The sequence below is a fragment of the Pinus tabuliformis genome, chromosome 7 (assembly GCF_031772625.1).
Source record: "Pinus tabuliformis cultivar Carrire ecotype Pingquan chromosome 7, CPIR1, whole genome shotgun sequence".
In the NCBI taxonomy this organism is placed as follows: Eukaryota; Viridiplantae; Streptophyta; class Pinopsida; order Pinales; family Pinaceae; genus Pinus; species Pinus tabuliformis.
In genome coordinates this window covers 408,573,308-408,580,252 of record NC_142293.1, presented here as the reverse complement: position 1 = coordinate 408,580,252, position 6,945 = coordinate 408,573,308, and the positions used below count along the sequence as shown (strand labels likewise).

Genomic DNA, 6,945 nt, shown 5'->3' with positions numbered 1-6,945 from the left:
TCAGAGAAAAATATAAGGGAAGAATGGATGTCAAAATCTCTTTCGCATGCTCAAAAATCACATATTATATGTGCATGCATGGGAGATACAATGTGCTTTCATAGGAATTACATGTCTCTCTCTTAACCACTAATTCAAAATTTTCAAGGTTAATAAGACTTAGGATAACCATAATTCAAGGCCTAATAAGGCTAAGTTAAACAACTGATGGGAATATTAAAATGATAAAATATTTTTCCTTTGATCCCTAAGCCCCCTTTGGTTACCTTCATGTGGGAACATAACACCCCCCATTGTTTTGTGGTTCTCCTTTTGCAGTCTATCATGTAGTTTTATTAAAATTCAATGTACCACTTTACATATTCCATTGTTATACTTTTTAGCCATTTATCATGTAGACATATACATTACTATTCTAGGGATCAAAACTGAGGGTGTTACATAGATAACAGTATCACCCAACTGCACTTGCATTTCTCCTTTTGCTCGTGAAACATGTTGGATATCTCACAACTGAATGTATTTTGCTTTGGTCCTCCACTGTGCACATGCTAATCAACACTAAAGAGGTATTAGTTGAGAAACAAGAAATTGTGGAGAAGTATGTCTCTAGGTTGGATGTCAACTCATCCACTGCAGCTTCTACACTCATCGCAAGTTTCTTTTGTAACTGCTTCCATTTTTTGGATATTGTCTTGCATAATGTCCCTGCTTTCAACATTTGAAACATGCCATATGGATCATAGCCTTGTCCTCATACTGAGATGAGAAAACCTATTTTTCTTTATCCTTCTTGGGTCCTCCTTTATTTATCCTCCCAATGATTTTAATATTTTGAGTCTCTTCCACTCTGACTGACAAAATTCTCCTCTTGGACAAAGTCACCTTGCAATGTTTCAAAAGTGGTCAACTTCACACATGCACATTTTTCCTGCACAACGATAAGTCAAGATACTGAGAATCCATTTAGAGTTATCCTAACTAGCTCATCTTCATAAACCTTTTTTCCTATGCTTGTAAGTTGATCTCTCAACTTGGCGATTTTTATTGGATAGTTTTCCATAGTACTAGTATTGCTCATGTGGTTACTAATGAGATTTTTCTTCAAAAGCACATCTTAGGGGATATATTCTCACTTTGATACAAGGTGACTAAGGCATCATACATATTCTTCATTGTTTTCTTCTATGAAATGTGAGGGATCAAGTGGTCCATGATTAAATTAAGGACAATTTTATTAGTTTTGGACACCTTATTATGCTCAACCAACCAAATCAATCGACATCTTGCCCTCAAACCTTGCACAGGTCCAATTTCCTATCTTGGGGGAAGATCAACTTCAAGCACTGAAGCAAGGGAATTACACACATTCAAAGCTTCTGACATCTTTGTCTCACAGAAAATAGTCCCATACATATGTGGATTTGCTGAGAGATTTCATATGCACAGCTCTGATACCATGTCAGTTTTCTACACCATATTTCAGATCTTTACTCAAAGAATGAATTTTATAGCTCCTAAAACTTTAAACTTTAGATTGCACCTATCAAAACTTTAGATGAGTATATGCTAAAATACTGTAAGGAAATATTCATGAGTGCAAATACTGTATTTCATGAGCTAAGTCACAACAATACATAAATAATGTCTACTCGACATAAAATCTATAAATTGAAAATTATGACAACAAGCTATAGCAACTAAATAGGGCTTGGAATACATCACACAACAATCTGAAATGTTCTAGATGGCAAGGATAGGCTCCAACAATAATCACATGATTTTTTTTATCACTCAGAGAATAAAGTATTATGGCAGCTTGGGATCATGCTCAAGCTCTACACATGTCTGAAAGATACAACATAGATCACAACTATGTTGTCTAAAATATTAGTGTACCCTTCGTCCTTTTATAAGCCAAGAGGAGGGGGTTACAAGCTGGCCATTAATGGCCTCAAGGAGTGCAGCATTCTTGGCTAATTAAATCCATCAGGGAGTGTAACTCCTAAATTAAATGCATCCACCTACTCAACAATAAATGCTCCTTGGTAAGTGCAGCCCTACTCAACAATTGTAACTTCAAATCATAAATGTGTCATGGAGGGATGTATGCCCCATAACCTTACAAAAGAAGGTGCTCTATGGTATTTTCCCTACCTCATGAATGAAAAATAGCCCGTGCATATCTAAAATAAAAGGAAGGGTCAATAACGAAAATCGAACTCATGAAGACCAACCTTACAAATGTGCCATCTCTCTCTAATTGTTGTTTATGTTTGCCAATGTGGAAATGATCTTTTGATAGCTCAAATTAGAACACAACATGTAATTAGAAAGTGGATATGGGAATATCTCTTTCCTATAAAATAGTATTCAATGACACATGAATATAATGATAACATTTTTCACATTTCCCTTACAAAATGCATGAAGTCAATTTGATCCATAAACATTCTTATGCTTGAACCAACTTTTAGGCACGGAGGTTTCAACTTTCATTGACTAATTTGAAATAACACAAGAAAACCACAACCACTGCACTAATCCACCACAACATCGCACCAAATGATTTATATTGGAATAGGCTACCATAAAAGATCACATGCCAAGCAAGAATGCAAACCATCAAAATTAAATAAGCTAGAGATTTTGAACTACTAAGAAAATTTAAAATATTTTCACGTCCAGAAAAACTTTACTTAGAATGTGAAAGCCCAATCAATAATATATCAAAGCTAAGGTTTACAAGTTATATTTTGATAGTAGAATTTATTATATTACATAGCATCTTGAATATTTTGTAGACAAGAATAAGTTCGTGTAATAGATATTACAATACCCAGAATAAAGATTGTAAGGATGATTGTCATCTCATGCCTAGATATACTAACCCCAAATAGGTTCAAATAGAAAATGAATGGAACGATAAGAAAAACTAAATGACTTAGTAAAGAACCTATCAGAGCCATCAGGTAATTGAAAAATGGTACTGCAAGTGCCACAACTATTGTTCCTATAACCAACAAGGTCTCGATGCCACTACCCCATAATACAACCCAGTCATTTGATCAAGTAAGGAACTCTTCAAAGGCCTTGACCAAAGGAGTAATTGTCAAAGAAAAGTTTGTAAAGGGATTTGTCACTGTTATATAGATTGCCACTTTCGAGGCTACCAGTATTCCTGGGAGGTTCAATGTGACTTGAGATACCAATTCATTGCCAAACATCATATATCCCATCATAGAAATGTTCCCATAAATAACTGTGCAAACTATAAATCACAAAATCAACACCTACCACCCATTATCTTCTATTAGAGTTAGTCTACTATTTCATAGTAACAAATCCAAAACAATAGTGTCTACAAGGCAAAAACTCTCATAAAAGCAGGATAATGGAGAGACAATTAAATAGAGGTAAGAGGAAATGGAGCTTAACATAGAAAACTATTTTTGATATTTCATTGAAGAATAAATTCTAGGAAACACAACATGGATAGAAAAGAAGAAGGCATACAAATGAATACCAAATCTTATCATACCAAACCTTAATACACATGTGAAATCCCTTACATGTTCTTCTCGTTCAACTGAGAGATCTCATCAATAGTATATCAATAGAACCTTATAATTGATATTACAACAATAACTGACAAGGCTAGGTCTTCATGTAACATAGATTTAAACAAGTATACCAAATAATAACGATATTGGTATCTGGAAAAACATAACATAATAGCAGTATGCTGAGAGAGATGAAATTGACCAAGGATTTCTTCATCTTCCAGGAAAATCATATCGTATTGAGGCTAATACTATAATAAAGGCATAGTGAGTCTACTAAACCATATTATGTAACAATAACAAATGTGTTTGAATGAAATGTAACATATTTTATATTTCCTTGGTTGTTAAAGAAATGCTAATTGATGAAGCCTTCACACTTTTTTCAGCTTGAACTATAATCTTATTAATTTTATAATAGGAAGCATCCTTTTGATCTCAACCTTTCAATTTAGTGAATGTTCTGTTGCAAATGGAAAATTCCCCCATCTATCATCTATGGTTTCCATCAAGTCTAAAGGGGGAGATTATTGGCATTATGGTACATATGTTGTCCTTGATGGAAACTCACGTATACAATAACTAGATGTATCCACATGTTAGTTCAGAAATGATAAAGTGATGTGTGATGGAAATTCACATTGTAACAGGTCAATTAAGAGGTAATAGAGTAATGGCATTGAAGAACAGGATGATGGGACAAAGGATTACAGATTATAATCAAGAAATTGAGGAAAGAGAATGTTTTAAGTTTTATATGTTATTTAACCTAATCGAAGTCGTGTATACACATGGGTACACTAAACAAAAGTCGCGTATACATATGTACGCAGTTTCACAAAAGTAAAATCGTGTATGGGATAGAAGATTTAGGTTAAAGAATACCAAGGGTTCATACCATGCTATTATCCCTTAATGTTGAGCGGAGTAACTGTTACTTGATCCCATCTAAGAATACTATAGGTTCTAAGTGTTTTTTTGGTTCATGGTATTAACAAAGGCTATAATTATATAAGGAGGAAAATATTAAAGGCCTAAAGGGTAAGAAAAAGGGTTTTTCATGAATACTTCTTCTATATGATGTATACTTTGTGTTGTAAGGGTTATGGTTAAAATATAGATTTGAAACATCTTGTGCACCCTTGGGTACAATGTTGGATCAGGATCATGAGACCTGAAATGACTTATCATTGTATGATCTGAAAATGGATAGGCTAGATTTGAGTACTAACGCCTGTTTTATCCTTTAAATGCAATGACTTGGGTATATCTGAAGTCTTGAAAAGCTGCAAAGTTATATGTCATTATTTGTATATCTATACAAAGGTTTGCCTTAGTGAAGGCACGTATACATGCATATTCTGCACCTACAAGTAGTGTATGTAGAGGAAGGGATTGTTGTTCAAAAATGACTGATCTATTTGATTAGTGTTGTTGTTTTACTAATTTTTGTCAATGATGTATTCATTAGATCTAAAGTTAAACTAATTGTATAAGGAGATTGATTCTAACTAACTAATTGATTGATTAAGAAGGGTGATATTTTGTTTTTATCTGTTTAGAACTATGTAATATGACATTAGGTCTTCATAATGTCTTTGGTTCATAAGTTTTTTTATTCAGTATATTTAGAGGTATATGCAGGTTGAGTTATAGAAATTGGCATATACACGTAGGTTGTCCTCATTGAAGTAGCGTATACATTTTGACATATGATTTTTGAGGTTGCAATTGGTTTTGGTTGTTGATGTTGTGTTCTAGTTTCATCTCTGGGTTCTGGTGACAGTGATCTGACTGTTCAGATTGATTTATTGTGTTTTTCTTCAGAGTTGATGGGTTTCAGTGATTGGTAGATGCGATTGTATTTGAGGCTTCTATTGCACTAGTGATTGATGGTTCCATTTTGAAAATTTGATGAAATGTGGCCTACATATTGTGTTGATGTGTATCAGAAGTATCAAGTAAGAAAATTTATGAAAAGTTGTCCCTAGAATATGAGTGAAGGTGGTAGCTTTTTGTAGGCCAATTCCTACATACTGGTAATCATATCCGCCAATACAAGAGCTAGAGGATTGGAGCTCCCTTCCAATAGAAACTGGAAAATGAGTAAAGGTTATAGGCTTCAGCAAGTGGATGCCTATGTACTAGTAGGGTATGAACTAATACAAAACTTGTAAACACTTTTAATAATAAGAATATTGAATACTGAGACGAAAAAAATGGTGGTTTTTTCCCACATTGGGTTTCCACCTAAAAAAATCTTGGTGTTCATGTGTGTTGCTTACGTGTATTGATTTATTCTATTCTTATTGCATATATTTACTACTTAGTAAATTCATCACACTCTGATTAAGTTCAACAGACAACGAATTAGTTGTTTTGCAAGTTTATTATCTATACGCTAGTTTCAGTCATTATAGTTGCGGACATACAATGCTTGGTTTATGTAAAATCATGTATATAGTTTGAAAACGGAAAATCATTATTGTGAAATTTTAAATACTGATTCACCCCACCATCTCAGTATTTTTCCCAACAATTGGTATTAGAGAAGGTCCTTCAGAAGAAGCTTGATTGCTTGAAGAAAGATCTCGCAATATGAGCAATCAAGATGGAATGGCATCTATCAAACCACCAAACTTCAATGGAAATAACTTAGCATATTGGAAGATAAGAACCAGAGCCTATCTTCAGTCACTTAGAGATGAAGTTTTGGAAATTATGGAAGGAGGATACCATTATCCAGTAGTAGTCCCCACAGATGCAGCAGAAAATAAATTATATGAAACCAATGCCAAAGTTGTCAATGCATTATTGGGAAGTCTATCAGAATCGGAGTTCGTCAAAGGCATACAACTAAGCACAACCAAAGAAATATGGGACAAAATCATTCATAGCTATGAAGGAGACTCCCAGGTAAAATGTGCTAAACTCTAAACTCTCTGAATTCAATATGAAACTCTCAAGGTGCACAGTGATGAAATTATTGCTACTTACTTTTTACAAGTAGATGAGATTGTAAATCGTATGAAGAATCTGGGTGAAGAAATAAAGGAGGCTACTATAGTAGAGAAAATTTTGAGATCTCTATCTTGTAAATTTGAGTCAAAAGTATTTACCATTGAAGAGAAGTAGGATCTACAATATCTTACTGATGTTCAACATCATGGAATTTTAACTACCTTTGAAATGAGGAAAGGAGGTCCATCGGAAATCAGAGAAGTTGCTTTCGAAGCCTCTGTAAAGGGAAAAGAAAAGGAAGATCTCCAGGAATCAGGATATATATTAGAATAAGATGAGGTAAACTTTGTGAGGAAACTTCCACTGGGTTCCAAAAGATTCAAAGGTAAGCTTCCCTTCAAAAAGAAATCTTGTGGTAGAT

The 6,945-nt window shown here is 34.0% G+C and overlaps 1 pseudogene; it reads right to left on the bottom strand.

The window, feature by feature from the left end:
- Positions 1–2,777: 2,777 nt before the first annotated feature.
- Positions 2,778–5,610, bottom strand: LOC149247684 (amino acid transporter AVT1C pseudogene; annotated as a pseudogene).
- Between the last annotated feature and the right edge of the window lie 1,335 nt (positions 5,611–6,945).